Source organism: Lepisosteus platostomus, chromosome 9, assembly GCF_059453375.1.
Source record: "Lepisosteus platostomus isolate fLepPlt1 chromosome 9, fLepPlt1.hap1, whole genome shotgun sequence".
Classification (NCBI taxonomy): Eukaryota; Metazoa; Chordata; class Actinopteri; order Semionotiformes; family Lepisosteidae; genus Lepisosteus; species Lepisosteus platostomus.
The window spans coordinates 17031257-17046205 of NC_142619.1; the positions used below are offsets into that span (position 1 = coordinate 17031257).

The 14949-nt window shown below is 36.6% G+C and overlaps 1 protein-coding gene across 3 annotated transcripts in view; it reads left to right on the forward strand.

The window, feature by feature from the left end:
• Positions 1-6169: 6169 nt before the first annotated feature.
• The window catches only part of cracr2aa (calcium release activated channel regulator 2Aa), a 67633-nt gene continuing 58853 nt past the window's right edge, over positions 6170-14949 (forward strand). For 2 of the 3 annotated variants that reach the window (XM_088646993.1, XM_088646992.1), the window contains exon 1: positions 6170-6561. The gene's annotated coding sequence lies outside the window, so the exon portion shown is untranslated. Of the gene's footprint in view, positions 6562-7636; positions 7727-14949 lie in introns of all 3 variants that reach the window. The other variant, XM_088646994.1, reaches the window with a different exon arrangement.

A 14949-nucleotide genomic window follows, 5' to 3' on the forward strand; every position in this document is an offset into this window, starting at 1 on the left:
TTACTGAGAGTTTAAGTAGGTTACTGGAGATAGTGATGTTGGTTACTGTATGTAGTACATATATTGTCTATGACTAAATTAATTTCAGTATGACAGCTGTTAAAAGACAGTCCTGCCTTTTTTTTATTCAAACAGTAGTTTGAGTTGAGTTTGAGTAGGTTGAGTTTCCCAAAATATCTTTCTTACTTGTAAATGGTACCTAACACATTTTTAAATAAAAAACTTTGCTATTCAAAGTGACCTATTTGTTCATTTACAGATTTCACAAATTCTTGAAAGTTTTTGAAAGGATTTGTGAAAAATTAAAATATATTAAATTTAAATTGCCATATTTAAGTTTTAGTGGTTTTCTTTAATTTTATTTTTTGCACTGCTGTGTGTCATAGTCTCAAAGTATTTTGTTACAGAAATGAGGCACAGTCTTCCATGTTTTATGAACTATGAGATCATTCATTTTTTTATTCAAGCTTACAATGTATTTGTTACCAGCTGGTGAAACAACAGCACAAGAATGTGTAAAGGTCCAGGACATCCACAATGTAGCAGCACCATTTATTGTGTATATTATCAGGGAAAAGAAAAACTTTTTTAACAGCCATCAGTTCCTTGGTCTGCTTCCACAAAACTGTTCTCCCTTCAAGCTTGTTCATCTCAGAGGTTCAGCTGGTCTTCGTGCCTCAACCTCTGTAGGCCTCATAGCCAGTTTATATAGAGAGAAGCAGAGCTATTGACTATCCAAGCAGTAAGTAATGAGAGCTGCATTCTCTCGGGTGAACTGTCCCTATAACCTTCTCACTTTAGGTCAGGTGAAAAGACTAGATTACTCATGTTTTCACTTCAAGAAACTCCTAATCAGAATACAGAAATATCAGAATCTACAAAAACAACTAACAAAGCTGTGTAATCTTTGTCTAAAATTGTACAGTAGGTCTTACATAATTAGCTATTGTGTACTGTGTACATTACATTTCTCTTATTATTGAATTAAAATCTAAGCTGTGGAGCTGTAATCCTGTTGTTTAAAAACATTAATTTAGGAAACTGGCGACAAGCCTAAGTAAGCCCTACTTACGTTTTTTTTCCAAGGCTTTGACACACATATGATCTAAACTCCTGTTATATTCTTCGCCAAATGAGCTTTGTTTGTTTTGTATAGTTAAACATCTCGATATTTATCAAGTGGCCAAAGCCTTCTATGATCTAAAATGCAATAGTAGACATAATCTTGATACTGTATATCACTTTCTGTCTTGTGGTCAGACTTCCTGATAAAAACTCTATGTGAGTCAGCTGATCTTTGTTAAGAGTATGGTGATGGTGGGTTGTTTCCTGCTGAAAAGGTTAGGTCACAATAGAATTGCAGATACATTATACAGTACATGAGAATCATTGAGGGATATTCCTCCATTGCCTCCATACTCTTCATGGTTACACAACAGTAGATGCCACCTTCCATCCATCCTGGAATATCTTCTACCATCTCTGAATCATAGCAGTGGTGTGCTTCCATCTCCCTATTGCAGAACATGCAGTAACACACTTTCACACTCTTTTTACCCTCATTGTGCTCCCTGAATAGGTCATTCCAAGCACAGCAGTCAGAAGTCAGGTCTCATCTGCACTACTCACTCATTAAGGCCTGATTTATATTCTGCATTCTTCATCTATTTATCTTCTAAGTTGTAATAATGCATTTAAAATCTTCTTATTGTGGCCTCCTTGTATCTCCTGTGCCTAAAAGTTACACTGTAGGAACATTTTTAGTTATTTCACTACTCTGCTAGTTACTGTCACTTTTTCCAATTTAATTGACAAATTGTGCATGGTGGTGCAATGGTTTTTAGCATTGCTTTCTTGCAAACCTGGGGCCTTGGGTTTAATTCCTGGGGTGCTGTCTACTGTAAATGAAGCTCGTGTGTTCTCTCCATATTTGTGTGGGTTTCCTCTGGGTGGTCTGGCTCCCTTCCACAGTCCAAAGACATACTGGTAGGCTAACCACAGTAGCTTCTGGGAACACTGGTCCTGGTGTGAGTGTGTGTGTTTGTGTCTGTGTGCCCTGTGATGAAGTGGTGTCCTGTCCACGGTGTATCCCCTCTTGTACCCGTTGTTCACTGGGAAAGACTCCCAACCCCCCCATGACCCTGTTTTGGATGAAGTACAGTAGTTAGAAAATTGCTGGATGGACATTCCTGCTTCCCTTTAAGCCGTTACCTCTTTTACAGCTGCGCTGATGTTTGTTCTGTAATATATTAACTTTTCTTGTGAGTTTTTAAACTGTCCTTTGTTGTTTGTTATTTGTAGTGTTATTTTTGATAAATTCACAAGATACAGCACATGAACTTCAGATTTAAATTGGCTTGTATTCCCTATCCATCGTCTAACAGGTTAAAAAGCTGATGAACTTTTGTATTTTACCTGTATTTACTTTTGTACAGTACTGTATATACTGTTCTTTGAGTATGCCTTATTGTAATTTGGAAGATGGATTCGGAAAGGTGGTTGCTTTATTAGAAGAAGCTCACTAAAATAAAAATGATTAGAAACATTGGTTGTCTAAAGGAGATTTTTACTTATGCAGTAAACTTCAAATCAGGTCAGAAGGAATCCTGGCAAAACGACATAATGTTGGCAGATGTTTAGGTCCAAAATCCACCTCTGCCATGCAGTACTTATTTCCTTCTTCAAGCTTCCTTCCTGCAGTAAAGACAGAACTGTAGATTTAAATTTTGATTCATTTCAATAAATATGTCAGTATCTTTAATATCTTGCATAATGTACATTATCTGAGAGAAAATTTACAGTAAATATAATATACTGAAATGAAATATAACATAATGAAAGAAAATGTATTCTATACAATGAGTTTCACAATGCTTATATTGTAGCCTACATAAATGTTCACAAAGGTTTTTCACGTGGGCCCTGGGTTTCCTCCCACAGCCCAAAGACATACTGTAATAGTACAAAAGGTAAATTGACTAAAATCCAGGATGTATCCTGCCTTGCACCTGTGGCTTGTCCGTAAAGGCTCCGGCTCTCCTGCAACCCTGGATAAAGTGGTTAGGAAATGGTTAGATGGATGACCTTTCTTTTTTTTTCATTTTGGCCTTTCAACATGACCCATTGTGGAATGGCTACTTTTTTTATAGCACATTTCATACAGTATATTTTAAGAACATATTTGTCTCACTCTTCAAACTGGGTTATTTTTCATATGCTCACAATGTGAATTTCTTTGTGATTCTTTTTAGTGGTGCTCCAATGTCTTGAGACTCCTGAATGATGTACCAGGACGACTTTTATGTTGATTTCAAATTATTTACTTTACATTGATTGACTGAGAGCTCTGGCATGAACTGTATATGAAAGTATTGAATGTAGTCTTTGCTGTAAAGCTAATGATGGTCTCTCTATGTTACCACGAAAACATTTCTTGTTTGCCTTTTGAAGTTTTCAAAATCTGTTGTAGACTTGTCAAAGTCAGTAACTTCAGCATGTAATCTTTAAATAGTGTGAATGAAACACGACATAAAAGAAAGGAATATGAAATGCATACATTTATTGTAAAATTCATTATATATGGTTATATACAGAAATTATGGATTTCTATATGGTTATATAGAAAATATACTGTACACAAATTATGGAAAAATGACTGAATCACAGATTAATTTATTACAGGAGATGTATTTTCCCAAAAAACAGAAGCTCCTGTCATTCCTGTTAACTAACACTAAATTGTTTTAGTGGAACAATATTTAAATGAAAGCCTTTCTTTTTGTAATTACAGTTCCTGCAGAAACCCCAAAAGATGACTAACAGGATTTTCAATATCTGAATGACAAATCATGAGAGAAAGGAAGCTTTACAGGATTCAACGGGACATAAGCATTTCAAAAGCAATGGTAAACAGAAGCAGCTTTGAAGTAGGTTGTTATTTTGTTTTTTTATAGACTGCTATGAAATTCATCATCTGATATCACTACAGACATTATCAGTGAATAGGAGCCAGCTGCAAATATAATACAAAAAGATCAGAGGTCCATTCATTTTAATGAATTGTAATTAAAAAGACAAAACATATACCTAGAAGATCTGAAATACTTTCATATTAATTATATTGTGATCTGTTTCTGTTGAGAGTGGACTATACCACAACAATTGAGAGGGGTTTCTAAGTGCTGCAGCTTTTCTGTCTTGAATTTGATTAAAACGTGGGTTCAGATTTATCTAAGACATGCTCTAAAGAGAGGAATTGTTTCTCTGTAAAGTGATTTGTAAATACAGGTCACAGGTAATTTTGGTGATACTGCAGTATGCTGGTTGTATTGTGTCTAAATCATGCTAGAAAGACATTTCCATCTAACTTGGGCATATTTTAATTTCCTGATTTATTAAAATTACTTACCTGGCACTGGTCACGACAGCAGTATGTCAAAACTTCAACCTTAACATTTTTCCAACCTGAAATTCCAGAGCAGTACATGAGTGTCTGTTTGATTATTGATTTATTTGGCTGATGAAAATATCCAAAGAGATCTACTGTACACCTTTGTACCCATTTATATACTGTAGCTGATCATTTTACTGGAGCAGAGTGAAGTACCTTGCTCAAAGGCACAACCCCAGAGCCATAACCATTATAATCTATTTTTGAAGCTTTTTTTATCTGGGTTTCTCAATCTTCACCGTGAAGTACATAAAAAGATTAAAATTACTGCTGCTCCTTAACTTAGGTTTCAAACAGATAGGAATAGGATTGGGAGGCTGTCTTTTTAAAGGTTTTCCACTTACCACATATAATTTTGTGGATTAATATGCTTAATTTACACATACTGTATCAGGCCTTGCATTCTAACAAAGTTAAAAACATGTACTTGTACTGTATACAGTATGATACTTGTAGGGCAGGACCTGTGTTTTTGAGGGTTTCCTGACGTACTGATACTGCTTTACAACTTTGCAACATGTTTGATATGTAGATATATGATACACGTACTGTATTATGAAATACTATGAATTCGGTATGTATATTTTGCCAGAAGCAAACAGGAAATTGAACCATAATGGTCTTCAAATCTGACTCATTTCTGAAAGTTTGTTGTTTGAAACAAAGCTAACTCTGCCACACACATGTTCATCTAACACTAATCATCATATTATTGATGACTGGGGGTGATGGTAATTGTATATTCTGTTTCTCCCTAGTCCATCTTTCTAATATTATTATATGAATAATGTAACTTCCTTGAAAAATACAAGGAAATTTATTTTATCCTAAATAAAAGGTTCCCTACAAAATATACTGAAGCCTATGGTATTTCTCAATACAGTTGGGAAGAAAAATGAAGTTAACTGATAAAAGGCCTACAAGACAAACTGCTCATTGTGAGTTTGGTCTAGTTTTTAATTTAGAGAAAATGTTCTTTTAAAGGTTGCTAAACTTGTGACACATACACTATACTGTAAAAAGGTACTGTCCTTCAGATGAGATGTAAAACCAAGGTCCTGACTCACTGTGGTCATTAAAAATCCCAGGGCATTTCTCGAAAAGAGTAGGGGTGTTGTCCTTGGTGTCCTGGCCAAATTTCCTCCTGACCTTTACCAATCATGCCCTTTTATCTATAAATTGGCTTCATTAGTCTGTTCTCCTCCCCACTAAATAGCTGATGTGTGGTGAGCGTTCTGGCGCACTATGGCTGCTGTAGCATCAGCTGGGTGGATAGTGCACATTGGTGGTGGTGGAGGGGACTCACCATTACCTGCAAAGTGCTTTGAGTGGAGTGTCCAGAAAAGTGCTGTGTAAGTGTAAGCAATTAATTTAAAAAAAAACAATTCAAGAAGAATGAGTAGTTCCTATTCTCCTACTACAGGTAAGTAAACACATCTGCACATTTGTTGCATTAACTCTAATTACTGTACCTTTGACGTCTGGACTGTAGTATTTAATTTGTATCATTCAGGAACATCTACTGAGAAGTTTTTACTCAGACATCAGGCATTTGTTGAAACCGTGGTACAAGTATAGCCGGTAGCAGTTTCTGACTAGCTAGCTACCAAAACTCCAAGGGACGCCGCATAACTTTGCAAAGCATTCGTGTTCACTGTGCTACGTGGTTTCAGCCACAGCGTGCTGCTTTGTCATCTTACCCCTTGTGGTTTACCTCCTTTTGTTCACAGAGCAGAACCGTGGAGACTGAACACGTATCATTGATCACTGAACAGCGTACTCTTGGTACCCAGACCAGAACGATTACTTTGTTCAACTTAAGTACAGCGTCACTGTGGCAACACGGCACTCGCTGTACTGCTCTTAAGTCACACCCTCGAGTCACCCAACCTGCACTTTTCTGAGGACTGGCCGGAGTTGTAGTGTTTGCTTTCCACCTGTTTACAGAGAGATACAGAATAAGTTTGAGAAAGCAATGACGGCGATTCGTAACAACCGACTTTCAAGACACCAGCAAGGTTAGGAGACTAAAATTGCGCATGCAAGACTGTAGAACGTTTTTATTTCGCTTGCTGAAAGAATGATTTTTATACCGCAAAATCGAAGTAAAGGTAAGAAATGTCTTCTCAATAACTTAAGTTTTTAAGTTCTGCAGTATACATGAAAACGAATTTGTATTTGTCTGCGCATGTGCATATCTATTAGAGTACTACCAGCTGAGCACAAGTCCATTGAAATGTTTTAACAGGAAGTTTGTTAAAATGTAAAGTGTGTTGTTTGAAAGCTGAATTCCTCAATATAGTTTTATAACTATATATAACAATAATGACGTTTTTCAGTAAAATTTAAAGACTCGGCAGCAGTTCTGAAATAGAAAGCAGATGGTATATTGAAGGGACAAAATTGTACTTCCTACTTTAAGTTTAGGTATTGCTTTTCATCTATTTAGAAATAGTCTTATTTTCTAAAAATGAACATATTGAGCACCACGTGGAGAGAATCTTGCCACTAGTCAAAAATATAAAAAAACACATTCAAATACTGATGTTAGTATAAATCTGCTTTTAATGTGGAAAAACACTGGACCTTTCAGGAAAGTAATATTTATCTGTGAGGATTGTATTTTTCCTAAGGATGTGTCTTCTGTTGCATTTGGCATAAGTTATGTTCCATGATTTCAGTGAAACACATGTTATGTCAGTCTTTTGTAGACTGCAAATTTCGCATCTGATTCTTGATGTTCTTAGACATGTACTGTATCACTATCTATAGAAAATTATAGTTTCCTTAATACAGTATATTCGGCCATACATATTAGTGTGTAAACTGATGTCTACGCACAAAAAAAAAGAGGAGTTAGAGTAGTCTAATCAGTGTGTGAAAAATAATTTGATGGAAAAAGTTTCTGTGTATACCAGAATGCTGTCATCACACAGGACTGCTGTCAATTACTAAAATGTATAGAGCGACTTTAAAATTACAAGTGGGTTTTCGAACCAATAGCCTGTGTTGTGTTTCAGTGCTTCTTTGTATACTGTATATTTGTTAAAAATCATGGGTGAGTCCTCTTCACGTGGACATCTTCAGGTGTAAAAAAAAAACATAGATCTTCCTCTTCAGGAGTCAAAAAACAGATTATTGGTTTTAAAAGGCATGAAGTAACTTACAGTTCAATTTTTGTTTTAGAAAATAGCAGTCCACTTGATTTAATGACTACCAGTAGTTATGTGGATGATGGCAGACGCAGAGATTCAGTCTTCAGCTACAATACGACAGGTGTGCTGAAATAGAACAATTTTCCCATTATCAGACTGTTTTCCTATCTTGCATGTTTGAGATGAAATGTACTGTAAAGGACCTGCTTCATTTTTTCCAGGTCACTATAATATGCACGGACAAGTGTACCTTACCACCACTACCACTTCCTCTGTGTGCTTTTTGTTGAATGCAGATTCTGTGGTAATGTTCTAATCGGTTAGCTTGGACTGATAAGGCTGCATGTGAAAGAATCGAATGAACATTGTTTCATTTGCTGTATGTGCGGATGTTAAAACTGTCGATACTCTTAAAATAACCTTTAGTTATAAAAATGCACGATGGTGAATCTGCTTAAGGGGACATTTCAGTATATTCAGCAAAAATATTTTGCTTGTTTTTTTTTCTTCTATATCGGTAAATAATTTGTTAAATCAAGAAAAAGACGCCTAAAGTGAGATTTAGATAGGGTTTATATTTTCCTGTCTCTAATATAAGGTTTTAACACTTAAATGAACAAGGCTACAAACAAGAGCCAGTCATTCAACCTTTCTTATGTTCTTATTAGGCTTAATCCATAACAAGTCAGGACATGGTTTTATTTGATCCATTTAGCAGACACTTTTATACAAAGTGCCTCATTATAAAATAATCCTAACTTATGCAGTAAAATAATTTCTTGATCAAATATAAACGTTACACTGTGCAACAAGAAAAAAAAAGTAGTGACTTAGATTCTTAACTGTGGCTTAAGAATTCATAGGAGAAAGTTGTACTGTAGGTATCATTATAGACAAGATATGAGAATCGCAGGTATAGTCGGAGAAGATGAGTTCTACTGTGTTTTGGTGCTGAAAGGTCATCAGGGGTGGTGTAGTCCTGATGTCTGCGGATAACTCGTTTGTAAAGTTAAGAGAGAGTGGGAATGAGATAAGAGTGCAAAGATAAGGTAGGACTAGGTGTGTAGGAGTGGAAGGAATATAGGGAGGAAGAAGGAATATAGGGAAAGGAAATAGATTGGCGGGGTACAAATTAATGGAGAGAGAATTGTTCATAAGAATCTTGAAACGATGCATGCAGAGATTGGAAGACTAGAGAGTTTGAAGCAGATGAATATATGTTAGATATAAAACAAAGGAATCAAATTGAGCAGCACAGTTTGAAGTCAGACGAAGAGGCAAATTTGTCAAAGAGTAAAGGTGATATAAGAGTTCTAATAATCCAAACTAGACGGGTAAAAGGCCCCAACTAGATGTTGAGGAGAGAAGATAAGATCACTTTATTGGCCATATACAATTTTTTTTGTATTAGGAATTTGTCTTTTCACATATCCCAACTTGTTCTCCATGAGACACGGATAGAAGCTTGGGGTCAGAGCGCAGGGTCAGCCATTTATACGGCTAAGGGCTGTTGGGGTTAAGGGCCTTGCTCAGGGGCCCAACAGAGTAGGATTCCTCTGCCGGCTGCAGGGTACGAACGGGCAGCCTTTCAGCCACAGGTGTAGATCCTTAGCCACAGAGCCACCGCACTGAACTACTGAATGAGTAGTTCAAATAAAATAGGGTGCATTCTATAAATATTTCAGGTGGGTAGCTGCGTCAGCATGCGTATGCTGCAAAGGAACAAGTAATAGGTTTATTCCATGCTGAAAAAAAGAAGAAAGAGAACACAACGTTTCGGCCGTGGAGCCTTCTTCAGGTGTCAAGTCAAGTGACACCTGAAGAAGGCTCCACGGCCGAAACGTTGTGTTCTCTTTCTTCTTTTTTTTTCAGCATGGAATAAACCTATTACTTGTTCCTTTCCATTCTATAAATATTGTTTAGAAAGCACAAGCAAGTCAGAGAAGAGATGCGCAGAGAGTAGGAGAGGGACGGATAAGAGAATTCGGTGATTGCTGGCAAAGTTATAAAAAATGGAATCGGGCATAGAGGGAGAAACTGAGATAGAGGAAGAAGAGGAAAGTAAGAAAACGCTTAGATTTTTAATGCAAATTACCTGTGGGTATGTTTAATAAGAAAATTTCAAAATCTAACATTTGGTTTTTAAGTTTTGATTCATAAAACGTCAGAAAAGAAGCTTATGTTCAAAACACTTCATTTCAGGTTGGAGAACCCTCATCTTTAAATTTTGAGGTTCTAATTGTTATATTTCAGGATCCTATTTTGTTAGATTCTTAATTTTTTATTAATCTATCTTAAGTTTCCACATTGATGATGCAAAACAGCAATGATTCCATTGGCAGATTTAAAAAACCTTAATTGTCATATGTTAATAAACCATATGTGCTTGACTGATGATACATTTCCTTTTAGAAAAAACAAATCTGTCTTTTTCTGAGTTAATAAACAAAATTATGAGAGGAAACCCTTGGTGTTTGGGCTAGTGCACGCTAATAAAGTAAGATCGTCAACTGTTTTTCTCTCCCTTGTGATTCAAGGGACAGAAAGCGCAGAAGGTCTGCCTTAATGACTTCTTAGGAATACAAAGGTCTAATCCATACACAACCTTAAGAAAGAGAGAGGGGAAAGCCATCATAATGGGAAATATTCAAGAACCACTGTTCAGTGTTTAAATTTAAAGGTTCTATTACATCAGTATATTAAATAGCATCAGGGAAACTTAAATTATTTTAATGTTTTCCTCAAAAGCACAAGAACCTAATGATAGTCTGAGCCTAGTGCAGTATCTGCTTGACATCTTAGGGAAACAACACCTAAAAATGAAGTGTAGATCACAAGGCATAGGGAACATTTTCTTTTGTAAGATTCCAACCTTTATTTGAACGGTCAATGGTGTAGGCACGTGTGAGGTTGACTGGGATTAAATGAATGAATGAATGCATTATGTTAAGAGACTGGTATACTGCGGTTTTAAATGTACGTCTGCGTCCTGAGTACTAAACAGTACATCATAATGACTGTAGCCTAGATATAAAATGTATATCACTATCTTAAGTTCTTTGCAAGTTTGTCCACAATTCTAAATCTATGTACAGATGCAGCCATTCAAAATGCGCGGGCGATACCGCATTATTTTCCGGTACGCTGTACGCAGTCTACCGCAAGCTACCGGTAAATACCGCAAGCTACCGGTAAATACCGCAAGTTACCGTAAATTCTCCTATAATACGACAAGCAAAATAATAGTATCCGGAATTTCCGCAAGGTGGAGCTAATAAAGCTCAACCTCTCATGTTTGAGCTGTGGCCATCAAAGTCTTTAACGAAGATATTACTAATAGTATTAATAATGAATGACCTTGGACAAGCTGTAAGTGTAAACTCAAAGTATTGCCCTGGTCAACATTCTTTTTTTCATTGACCGTCTTTGTAAAAGTAACACCACAGCATTTCGCAATCACGCATTTGTTTCCAATCATGCAAAGTACAGTAATTTTTGAGAATCGATTCACCATGCCTTTCACATGCTCATAAAAGAGATTGATTTAGGAACATAAACATATTACCGTATGAAAACTGTACTGTATACAGTATGTATATTGTAATGCTTACAGCCGACAGGCACTGTGTAAGAGCCGGCGTACCAGAGCAGGTGATGTCACCGCCCTTCCCTGTGATAGCAGGACTACAGCTACTGGGCTGTAGAGAGATCTCTCTTTGGCTCACCGGGCTGGGTCGCTGCTGAGAGACGCGGACGTCCCGGGTTCGAGCCACCGACGGTGGGGGGCCGACCTAATGCGGCAAGGGCGCCCGCCTGAGCCCCCGTTGCGTTACAATATGTATATTTAATGTCTTAACTGTGCCCGTTTAAGTATTGAATATTCATATCTAATTTTACCACTGAAGGGAAATCTTAGTAGTTGAGCATAAAAAGAATAGGAGCATACTGCAACGCGTGTGAAGGCCATAAACGATATTAATTTTGGAACATAAACATACAGTATATGGCTGGTCTCGGTACTTTAAAGAAAACATACACGAAACATGGTTTCATTATGACCAGAATCGGTCTTGAGATATTTTTAACTTGATTTACAGTATTTGAGAGGTATGTCTTAACACCGATACTACGTAATTACTGCTCACGTATATGTTTCTAGGTTTATATTATGCATTTCATACGGTCAAATTACTTTTGAGCAACTAATAAGAAGCGCGAAACGGTATGCCCAGGGTGTTTTAGTTTCGTTTTGTGCCGGGACTCTGCTTTCAACAATGTCGCCGTGGATTGATTAGAGATATCAAGTACATACAAGTCATTTTTTAAATGTTGTAGTTCGTCTTGTAAAAATGTTACGAGTACATCATCTATCAACAATTACACAGGTTCTTTTTCCATATTGCGGATTTTGGTTACGTAATATTATTTTCTAGATTTCACGTTGTGAATATATGATTTGGGCAAACAGAGCCGCAAAGAAGTACATTATGGGTTGTTGTTTTTTTTTTTTGCAGTTTTATCTAGAACAAGCGATGCTTAAACCTTTGTCTGATTCTTGTGAAACTATCCACACGACAGTTACAGTACCTAGGAGTTGACTTCAGTGATGTCACTGATGGGATGTTTCTTAAAATCCATCCTCTATAAAACGTCTTCTCTAGTTGTCCTGCATATGTATTCGCTAATGAAGCTGTGTGTTCTGAGCCTGGATCTCTACATTTCTGTATGAACCAGCTTAGAGGGCTAAAGAATGCTTGTGTTTAAATTGAGTGTAACGTAATTATGCTTCTAAAGTCATGGTCAGCATTTATTATTGTACTGTGCTGTAAACTTGTTCTGTGCCTAGTCACATTATTTTATAGCGTTTTTATAGCGTTATCAAATCTGGTGGCGCTGTGTGTTAGTTTCCTGACTCCCATGTCACATGGTCTGTGATTGAATCCCATGGAACTATGACTTTATTTTTTAACAAACATTTCTTTGATAAAATGAAACGTTTCTCTTGGTCAGAGATTAAATAAAACCTCACTCGCACCAAACAAATTTATATTTCTAAATATCACAACATGATCGAATTTAAGTCTTTTTAATAACAATGAATAGTCACCTATGCGTTACAAAATAAACATTTATATTGATTTGAATCACGTTTTGATTTAAATCGTAAACGCGTGTTTAAATATATGTGTTTAAAGGCGATATACTGTATAAAAGCGCTGATTCTTATGGAGTGTGTTCCGCCGGGGATTCAAAAAATTTATTTTTTTTAATCGTGTATCTAAATTGCAGTATAACTTTGTTCATGCACAAACAGTGGCATGTTACATTATAATTTGGGTGTCTCCTCTTGCCAGAAAGCTCTAAATTGCATTTTGAGTGCGGTTTTTGACTTTTTCTAAATTGCAACCCATAAATAAAGCTGATAAAGCTTAGACTAACTGTATTCTAAACAGTATTACAACAGCACATTGGACAATGCAACGTAAATTGCAAAAATGCACTTGGAATCTGTCCAAGCCCTCCTACGAAAATTATTTAAACTGCGACACTGATCATTCATCTCTAAATAAACTTTATTTTATATAGCGTTTTAAGCGAATAGGTAATTAGATTGCTCATAAACCTAATCGCTTTTTCTACATAAACACAGCGTGATTGCTCTCTGAAAATGCTTTTCCTTTATATTTAGGCTCAGATTTCAACTATAGATCGTATTATTATAAACTTTCTTGGAAAAATGTATTTATGTAAACCATGTTTGCTATTAATTCATTTAGGGCTAGAATACGTTCATTGTCTTCCAATCGAGTTGAGTTGACATTGGAAGCTTGCCACTCCCGGACTGTTAAACCAACGCGTTAGCATGTTAAAGCGATTCCATTGAGGAGCCCAGCTACCAGTTCACACTGTACTTCCTACTTTGAAAATACCTGTGAAACCGGTTTAATTCGTCACAACCAGCACTCCGGCAGAGAGGGGGTTGTACTCGTAAAGTAGAAGCAGGCGAGATTTCCAGCGAAAGACACCTCCCCCCACCTCCCCCCCCCCCCCCCCCCCTCAAAAACCCAGTAAGCAGTAATGTTTATGTTGAAAATTGAGGTGGATTTTGAGGATGATAAAGAGGATAAACTGGGATGGGAGGAGGGTTTTGTTTTGCATAAGGGGCGGGATTATGATAATTGGAGGAATTTGCGAGAGTATAATGGTTTGATATATTTGATTTTGTATTGTGGTCGTTATCTATGTTTTTGGTTGGTATTATGTTTATATGGTTGTTTTTGTTGGTTGGTTGTTATTATGGTTATTAATAATACGATCTATAGTTGAAATCTGAGCCTAAATAAAAAGAAAAAGCAAGTGATTAAGTTTATGAGCAATCTAATTATTTGTTTAAAAGGCGATATAAAATAAAGTTTATTATTAATTTGCTAGACAGAGCGGTGAACATTATTATGCATAAGACAAAGATAACGAAATCTGTGTACGCTGTAAGGTTTTTACTTCTTAAACTTTTAAAATACACGTTTCGAATAGAAAGAAATCCTCTTCCTGGTACAGTACTGTATGTATAGCAAACCAGCACGTCTTTTTTCTCCAATCAGAGGGGCGTCAGATGGTGTCAGCCAATCACCATTCTGAAGCCCTACCATAATCTCTGGTATGGGGAGACCCCAGAATTCCGTCCCATAGTTTAGACAGATGATAGATACTTTTATTGATCCCGTGAGGGAAATAAAGTAAATCATTTTAATTTTAGGAAATTATTAAACGCTCGGTTAAAAGCAATGGAGATTGTCTGTTATAGTGGACATAAAAACAAGAGTTCGCTGACATTATATCCTAGAAGACACAGACCGGCGCCAGACCGGTAAAATGAACTAGGCATTGGACAGTTTCCAAGTGGCTGTGTTTCTGCGTTGGGTAGCAACGGGTGACTGTTCTCAGGCGGAAGATGTAAACGGCTTAATTTTCGTGTTAAATAATTTTTAAAAATTAAAATTCATTCTATACAGCAATCACATATTTGGGTACCGTTTCATAAAACTTTCATGCTTAAAATGTTTAGGGAGAAATGGAAGACTGGTGTGTATTTTTTCTTTAAACTATCAAGACCAGCCATACACAGTACAGTTTATGTACATACAGTAATGTTTATGTTCCTAAATTAATATCGTTTATGACCTTCAGATGCGTTATGCTCCTCTGCTTTTTATGCTCAGCTACTAAAATTTCCCTTTAGTGGTGTAGTGATTCATAGCCGTTCAGGGACGCCAAATATGTAACGTTGTCATAGCCAAAATGTAATGTAGTGGCTCTCTGAAGGCACCAGTTCTGTAGGGTTTG